This window comes from Rhea americana, unplaced genomic scaffold, assembly GCF_003343005.1.
Source record: "Rhea americana isolate MKP2758 unplaced genomic scaffold, rheAme1 scaffold_25, whole genome shotgun sequence".
Lineage (NCBI taxonomy): Eukaryota > Metazoa > Chordata > Aves > Rheiformes > Rheidae > Rhea > Rhea americana.
The window spans coordinates 5,861,535-5,870,463 of record NW_028186368.1 but is presented as its reverse complement, the minus strand read 5'-3'; positions in this window follow the sequence as shown (position 1 = coordinate 5,870,463).

Genomic DNA, 8,929 nt, shown 5'->3' with positions numbered 1-8,929 from the left:
CTCAGGTCGGCATGGAGTCAGCTTCTGTAAGGACTCCTGGAAACAGTCCTTAGAGGAATTAATCCACGTTATATGTGCTAACATTTCTTGCAAGCAGCCAACACGATTCATTGTAAATCAAGTCAGAAGCTGGCTGTAAACACACAACAAAGTGTTTCCTAACGCTCTCCCAGGCACCTGAGGAGGCTGCCTTCTCCCATGGTCATCCAGCTCCTCATTCCCTTGGCAAACCCAGCAGCAAGAGCAGGTAGTGTAAGAAAAACTTATCTTTTACTATATGCCGAACGCTTGTATCTGTTGAGGGGGAAGCACTTTCCACCACAGACAAGCAAGCTGTACTGAGGTACTGTTCAGTGAGTGAGATTTAACTGCAGGATCCGGGACGCTGGACACCAATTTACAGGCCACTGGACCCAACAGCATCTTTCTTCTTCATCAGAATCAGWTTTTTGCGATTTCAGATTTAACTGCTAAAGAGATATACACAAATATACACACAGAGCTGAAGGAAATGTACAAACAGCCTAATACATCTCAACTTTACAAAACTGTGCCCACTTTGTATTTTAAGAGTAAGCTCATTAATCAGTATGAAAATTAACACAAAAAAAAAACAGTTGGTACAAATGGATGTTCAGCACTTCCAGGAAGATACAGAATAAACGAAAACTGTCTTTTAATTCTTATCAAGTCAGCATACAGCCATACAGCATACAGTTATACAGTCAATCAATGCAACAATACAAAACGTATGATGAAAATACACTTGTTAACCAGTTCAGTGAAATTTCCTTTCCTGTTGGCATTTTTAGGTGAGAAAGTAATTTGGAATATAAAAATTTGCTTCATATTTTATTTGATTTTTATTTAAATGCAAATATTTATTTACTGTATTACATGTTTACATGAGAACATGAATGAATATTTTAATTATTGTATTATCTTAATGGCAAATTGACATTTTAGGATGTCATTTAAAAGCATAAATTAAAGARGCTATCCTAATACAATAAATAGATGATATGTGACTGAGAACAGGTACCTTCAATTTTCCCCAATAGCCTAGAAATGCTTAATTAAGCTATTTTGGGAATGCGGCAAAGTTTCAAACTGTTCTATTAAAATACACACAAAAGATATTTTGATCTAACAAAAACAGTTTTAATTACAACTAAGCAGCAAAGCTAATGATTTCTGTTAGAACATTACAAATTCATTCAATTTATATTTGGTATACTGTTCATTTAAGTAAAATAAACAGTATAAAATATAAAAGTATTACAAGTAAAATTCAGGAATTTAATTTTCAGAAAGAAAGTGCCAAAAATTCCCAAAAGACATTCAGAAAAACTCCTGTTTCCTRGAGAATTAAAAATATTTTTGATGGCTGCAAAAACAGATAAGGCCGTGACTGTTCATTACGCTTAGCATATTCATTTGTCATCTTGTGACCTGAAGAAAATTCAGGAGGTCTAACCACCCCTGTGATTTCTTGTGATGGGCTCTGCCCCAGTGCTCAGCTACTCTTACAGTCGGAAAACCATTGTTCCCAGTATCTAACCTCCATCTCCTCTGCTGCAGTGGAATCCATTACTTCTCGTCTGATCTCTAAAGGACACACAGATCACTCTAATACCTTTCATCTGTGCTTACTGTATTTTAAAACTGGCCTATATCCTTACTTTTTCTTCAGATGAAACAAAGCAAAACCATGACATTTTTCCTCCAAAGACAGTATTTACCGGTGATTGTTCCTGCTGCTCTTCCCTGGCCCCTCCACGTGGCCCTCATCTCTCTTGAAATATGGTACCTACAGAAGGTCTTCAGCACCGAGCACCGTGCTATTTGAATATGTGCAGAGCGACAGCTAATACATAGCTTTAATTATTCCTCTATAACACTGTGGATGTACATTTGTCATTATAACATCCAACTCTTTCTTTGCAGCACTGCTACCTAGGCAGTTATTCCCCTCCTTGCATTTCTGCAGTTGCTTATGCTACCTAAGTCTGGGAGTTTGCATTTTTCACATTCTATTCTGTTTTTGCAGATAAATTCTTTGGAATTTTGATATAATTCTGAATTCTAGCTCTGTCTGTCAATGTGCTTGAAGCATTTCCCAGTTYGGTATTTCTTTAAATCTGACTGAGAATGTCCAAAAAAACGCCAGAGAGGAAGTGYATTCAGTGCAGCCTTGCAGCCTGACTATGAATGATTGCTAGCTGTTCTTTGGCTAGTTTTCCAGCTAGCAACTCACCCATTTGACAGTAGGCCATATTTTCCTAATTCGCTCATGAGACTGTCAAGTGAGATGGTGTAAAAATCTACTAAAATCATGACCTATCCTGCATATCACTCTTCCTTTAACCATAATGTCTGTTACCCCTAAGATGATTATCTTGACTTGACATGTTTTATTCTTCATGAAGCCATTGCTGACTGATGGCCATTTTTTTTGTTTTTATCCACAAGGTTACAAATTGCTGGTCCATTACCATAAATGTCCAAGAATTAAGTTAAAATGAACATGCAGGTTCCAGGCTGCTCCTTTCTCTTTTTGAAGGTGACAACCACAGCTGCCGTTACCTGGTCTTCTGAAACTGCACGTGCCCTTCCCAAAGCCCTGCTAGTCCTCAGGCTACTGCAGACAGCTCCCCAGGCTAGCCAAAATCAATCCTCTCATGTCCAGCTGATTTGAAATATCCCGGTTTTTATATAGATTGTTTTCAATGTTTTCTTTCCTTTTCTAGACTGACCCCTCACACCTTAATTAYTAGCATTAATTGTTTCTGGTCATCTAGTGTTAAACCTTCATCAGGTACAGGAAATACTGAAAACTTCATCCACCTTAGTTTCATCCCTATTAGCTCTTCCTCCTCGCTGAGCACTGGACTAACTCCTTTTCTGGTCTTGATCTTACTACTAGTATATTTACAGAATCTTGTATTTTCTATAATTAACTTTGCACTTCCACTTAACTCAGTAAACACCTTGTGAAAATCATTTTTATTTTAATAGATGCACACAAAAGAAAAATGCAATTGCCTTCTGTAACATAATCAAATAGAGGTTTTTCAAAGTTACCGTGTCATTTAAATATCCAGGATCAGTAGTGACATGGTGAATGCCAATGAAATACCACTTTCATATTATACCAGCATCATTCTGCCAGTAAATTTCCCCGTGTAGACGAGTCCTTAGCAGTATTCCCTAGTGTTCTCCCATTGTGAGTGACATTTCATAGAGCTGAGAAGAATAACATTGAAATGACCCTAAACTGTGGTGGAGCGTGGCAAAATTGTGAAAATGCAGAGGCTTTGAATACGAATGCTTTAAGATTTTAAATACATCTTTCTTTTATTAATCTAGCAGAATTAGGTAGCTGTTAAATACAGCAGACCAAACAAAAAGAAGGCAAGAACTCTTGCAGAAAAATATTTCCAGTCAGATACCACCATATTAACAAATCTGATTGCAAAATACCCGCAAGGTTACAAGTATTTGTAAATGTAGACCCTGGTTTTAGTAATGCCTGTAATGATAAATGCTCTATGCATTAGCATAATCATATTTGGCATTGGTACCAGGTAACTTCTTCACTTTTGCCAGCCTGTTGCCCTTCTAACTGATTTCTGTGTCTTCTGTAAAAGGCAACTGTAAGGTGGATATCAAATTGTGTTTGGTAGATTCACCGGGGAATCTGGAAAGAGCTCTAGAACTTCTCCAATAACTAGGTTTTTCCTCCCCCTCCAAAAGCAATCGCAGAAAGTCAGTAGACTTATTCACTGATGAAAAGTGAAGGTGAGGATGCCTTTGCACTGGGCACTTCACAGTAACTTCAAGTAGTTCCTTCTTATCTGAGTTGAAGCAGATTGCATTATCACCCATATGTTTGACTCTGCAGCAAGTACTCAGGAGTACAACAAAATCTGTCTTCTGCTTCCCTTTAAAGCTTTCAAAAACAAACTGATAAAGCTGTCACACTGTATTTCTCACTTCTCAGCAAAGGATGCATACATGTGTTTATATATATGTACATATGTATGTATGTATGCATATACACATATAGGGAGAGCTCAGTTATAAATTAATCATACATCAAAGGATGTGACGTCTTGGGTACCTACTCACTGACAAAGCTTTCCACTACAAGAGTTCCCCCCAAAAAGCCTGAAATTTATCAGAGTAAGTGATAGTAATAAATCAGTGTGATGATGCTGTAGTATTTATGTTACACGTGGATTTTTCTAGATGAGAGAATTTACAAGACTAGCTGTGGAAATGCAGTAGAACAGTTCTTCATAGAAGTTACGGAAGTGTATGATAACCTATTCCAAACAGTGCAGCACGTATTTTCCCTTGAAAACTCCCAGCCAGTCTTGTAGCCTAGGAGGTCCTACATGGGGATAGTTCAGTAGTCCAGGCACAAGACTTGAGCCGATAGGGTTGGGTTCTCTTGCTGTACTGCACACACTCCTGCATGACATCTGCAAGGAAGCCAGATTCATAGTTTGTTTCTTTTTTCCAGAAATCTTCATTTTCATTGCCTAACTTGCATGACCGGTAGGGTAGAATTATCAAAAACGTTCATAATTTTCACTGAAATAAAGAAGCAAAGGCCTGAATGAGGAAATATTCATGTATATAGAAAATTTCTCATCAACTTCTGATCCCAGTCTTGAAAAATATAGGCTGACCTGCATATTCACCTGGGACAGGGCCCTTCCAGAACGCCCTTGGGGTGCAGCAACAGACCACTACAGAGAAGACTCAGTTGCCATGGGCTCTGCAGTAGATGTTTGGAGTTTAAATAGGAGGCTTGTATGTGCAACACCTTCAGCCCAGCATGGTTTAGAAGTGGTGAAATCCCATTTGTYTGAAAGGTTTGTCAGTGTGTTTAATCATGTTCCTTGGTTGTTCTTTGATAATGCTTGTTTTGTTCTCACATCTTTTTCTCATGATTTTAAAATGGGTGGGAAGATATTTCTTAGTTAAAAAACATATATATATATTTATATATTAGCAAAAGAGAGTTTCATGSAACTATAATTCCATTTAGATCGCTGTCAGTGACAGGCAGAATTTACTTAAAGATATTTTCTGTGCTTTACGGTTACTCATTCATGCAAATAAAGATAGCCCTTGAAGCCAAGTCACCTTGCCCTCTCAATCATCCACCTTGCCCTCCAGAGCTCTGGGGGGAATGCTAAATTAAAATCTGTCTGCTCTGGCAGAGGTGGGTTTTTTGATATAAAGCCAGAATAATTATTCAGACATATGTTTACAGCTGCAAGGTTATATTTTCCTGAAGATTTTTTTAAAGTGAAAATGTAACTTGGTTGCTAAAGGGTTTTCTGCTTAATCACTGCAAAGGTATGTGAGATGGGAAAATTTGTGAATGTACCCTCTTTCATCTGACTCCCTCCAAGTTTTGTTTGCTTAGCTCACCCTCTTTTTTAAATAACCAAAAATATTAGATGGCTGAAAACATTTCCAAGACATAATTTTAAGGAGTTTCGTGATCTCTTTGTGCATAGAAAAAAATTGTAGTTTTTCTCTCTTTTTAGTTTTTCCCCTCTTTGCCTTGTATGATGGTGACAAACACCAGTTGGGCTGAAGTAAAAGACTACAGGATGATTACATTAGTAATATTAGGAAGAGTTCAATGGAGGGCTTCAAACACTACTTAAAGTAGCTTTGGAGCACTGAAAATTAGCTTAAAGGATGACAAATGCAAATGCAAAATGAGAAATGCCTAGCCGGAATTTACAAATTTCTCCTGTAATAAAAATAGATCCAGACTTTAATTTTTGAGCCATAGAGATCCTTGAAGCAACAAGGAGAACAGAAGAAACAGAAAGGGAAAACTCCAGAAAGGAAGAAGACTCCGCCTTTGATGTTTTACAGCACTCATGTTGCATAACCCTTGCAGGAACAAGTAATGTAATACAAAATAAAACATCCTCAAATTGTGGCAAGATTCCACTCGAAGTATTAAACTCTTGAGTAGTGATGCATCTAAAGAAACTGTCATAAGACTAACCTAATGAGAGACCTGAAATACCTCTAAATATTCCTCCTTGCTTTTTATTTAACCTAGCTTGAGCTTTCAAAGCTATGCCTGTTGTGAACCAGGTATGGCTAGTTTGGCAGATTGTGCTTTTCCACCTCAGCAGCTGGATTATATATGCAGTGAATAAAGTATGTAGTGCATCCTGATTTTGTCTCTCTCTTTCATTAATGTGTAGCCTACCTGCTCGCAGAAGAAAATCAATTATAGCTAGATCAGTGGTCTTCAGCCGTTCCCCTACCTTGAGTTACAAAGTCTCTGGAAGCATTGCCTAAAGTAGTTATGAAAGTAGGAGGATAGCGGTCATGAATTCCAATGCTCTAGACAGCTGGATATTGGAAGCACCAGGGAAGTAGAATTCAAACTTCAAGTAGAATTAAAACCTCAGAAAATTTGTCTCATAGTAGAAGTCTCCAGAGCTTAGTTATATTATTTTAACCAAAAAGTGTTAAGAAGTGATTGACTATTGTCATCAAGAATCTTCATGAGGAAGTGATCTCTGATGCTGCATGGCTTTTTAATTCAGAAGAAAAAGACATCCAAGAGCTGGAAGACAAAGCTAAAGCAAAAAAATAAAACCAGACTTTTTTAAAGGGAGCATTATTAACACTTAAAAGCATCATTGAATGAAGTTTTGTGCACCACTCAAAGCTTACATTTCAAGATGAGATAAGTTTCTAAAGATGTAGAAACTGCATGGGTGAAGAGACCTGGCTTGTGGTCTGAGGGAGGTCGCACAAGATGGTCACAAAGGTACATCTGACATATGAATCCATGAAAGCAGTCAAAGACGCCAAGAAAGTAGTTTCAAGTTATGAAGCTTGCAAGCAGCAATAAGTGACCGGCAGCTCGGGAAACCTTACTTGTGACCCAGAATCACTTCTGATAATACATTTGAAATTAATCAATACTTTATGGAATAAGAATGGGCTGAAGGAGAAAAAAAATTGTAATTAATTCAGAGAAAGCTTGCATGTTTGTTTTTTAATCTGTCACATAATATGTTTTACGTAGTGTTTTTGAAGTCGTTAGTGTAATCCAATAGTCAAGAGAGTTTGGAAACAAATTTATGTACATGAAAAAACTTTTTCTCACTTACAGTCTCYAATCCTGGGTAATGACATTACATTTTTAAGACACTGAGATCAGCATTGTAACTGAGCCCATTCCAAGACCTATCAGCTTTCATTAACACAGCCATTCATCCCTGCTTTAATCTTTCTTCTTAAACTAATCAAACTATGAATCAAAGAAAATGTCTGTGTCCGTATGGTTTAAGTTTTACCAAAGTCTGATACTTGACTCAGAGACTGACTCACGAAAAGCATCCACTCACCAATCCACATCTGTAAATTAACATGCAGGTAAAACACCTCTCCTGAAAAGACTATGCTTCATACTTGAATTTAACACTGAAAATAGAAAAAAGTATACTGACATTCAGTTCATGGGCTTAATGAATCAAAATGGAATTATTCAGGCCTTATTAGCCCCAGTTATGTGTCATTTCATCTTAGATGATCATTTTTTCCACCCATTTAATTTAAGAATAATCTTTTTGTCATTGTTATTCCTGTAATACTTAAGAATAAGGTGAACTTCCATTGAGGGCGTTTTCCTCATACATTTTATTCTTCTTTAATGAATTGTCAAGATGCCTTATAGTCTTTCAGAAAACAACTCATAAAAGACTTTTTTTAGAGGAATTGGTTTCTGTTCTTTGTTGATCTCACAGAGGGTTTAGCCTCCTGTTTAAATGAGCATTTAGCTGGAAAAAAAATCTAGCCAGTGAGCTGACTGTTGGTATGGGAAGCAGCAGTCTTCTCTCATTGGGCTTCAGCCTTTAAGGTTTCCAGACGTACCGATGAGTTGATCAACATTTGCCAGTAACTGGATTTTTGAATGCCAGCAAAGGCTCATCTGAATCACGAAGTAGTTGAGGTTGGAAAGGACCTCTGGAGACCATCTGGTCCAGCCTCCTGCTCAAGCAGGGTAACCTACACCATGTTGACCAGGACCACACCAGTCAGGTTTTAAATATCTCTAAGGATGGAGACTCCACAGTCTTTCCAGGCAACCTGCTCCAATGTTCAGCCACTCTCACAGCGAAGAACGGTTTTCTTATGTTCGGATATGTTATGTTCTAATGTCTGTTGCATTCAAGGAACCTAAAATACCAAATTTTCTTTATTAAATGCATTATATCATGAATAGACAGGAAGCTAAGTCTATATATCTATAGCAAAGTACAGAGAGAGACTCTATCACTACCTGTCCTGCATTTTAAGTCAATGATGCAGACCAATAGTAGCACTGCTGTTATTAACAAAGAAAGATCTTTTTATTGAAAAATTACTTACATCACATGCAAGTTCTCCAAGTTTAGTTCCACTGCRTATATCAACATAACACTCATTTACAGAAAGGCCATTGAGCCTGTAAGTGCTACTCCTTCTGAACATGTGCTGCTGAAATATAAAGGTAAAGGCAGGAGAATGAGGGAATACAATTACACCAACAGGACTGCAAAGAGAATATTGAATCAGTGTCTTCCTTAGTGACCTACTCTGGGAATTAACTTCTAAAGTGGTATTTGCTGTCAACATGAATGGCTAAGAGCCAGATCCAATCCCTTTCTTAGCAGAGAGTAACTCCTTACTCCCTGAGTAGCCTCTCTGACAGAGAGGTAAGGGACTGTAGAAAACCTTTAGCTGTAAAGTAACCCATCCATAAGCTTCTTCCTTATGGGCCCACATGCTGCAAAAAGCTAAGCAACTGGCAAGTCCATCACAATCAACATGCATACTCATGAGTTTATACGYGTACATACATACATACATAGTTTATACATAAGATTGG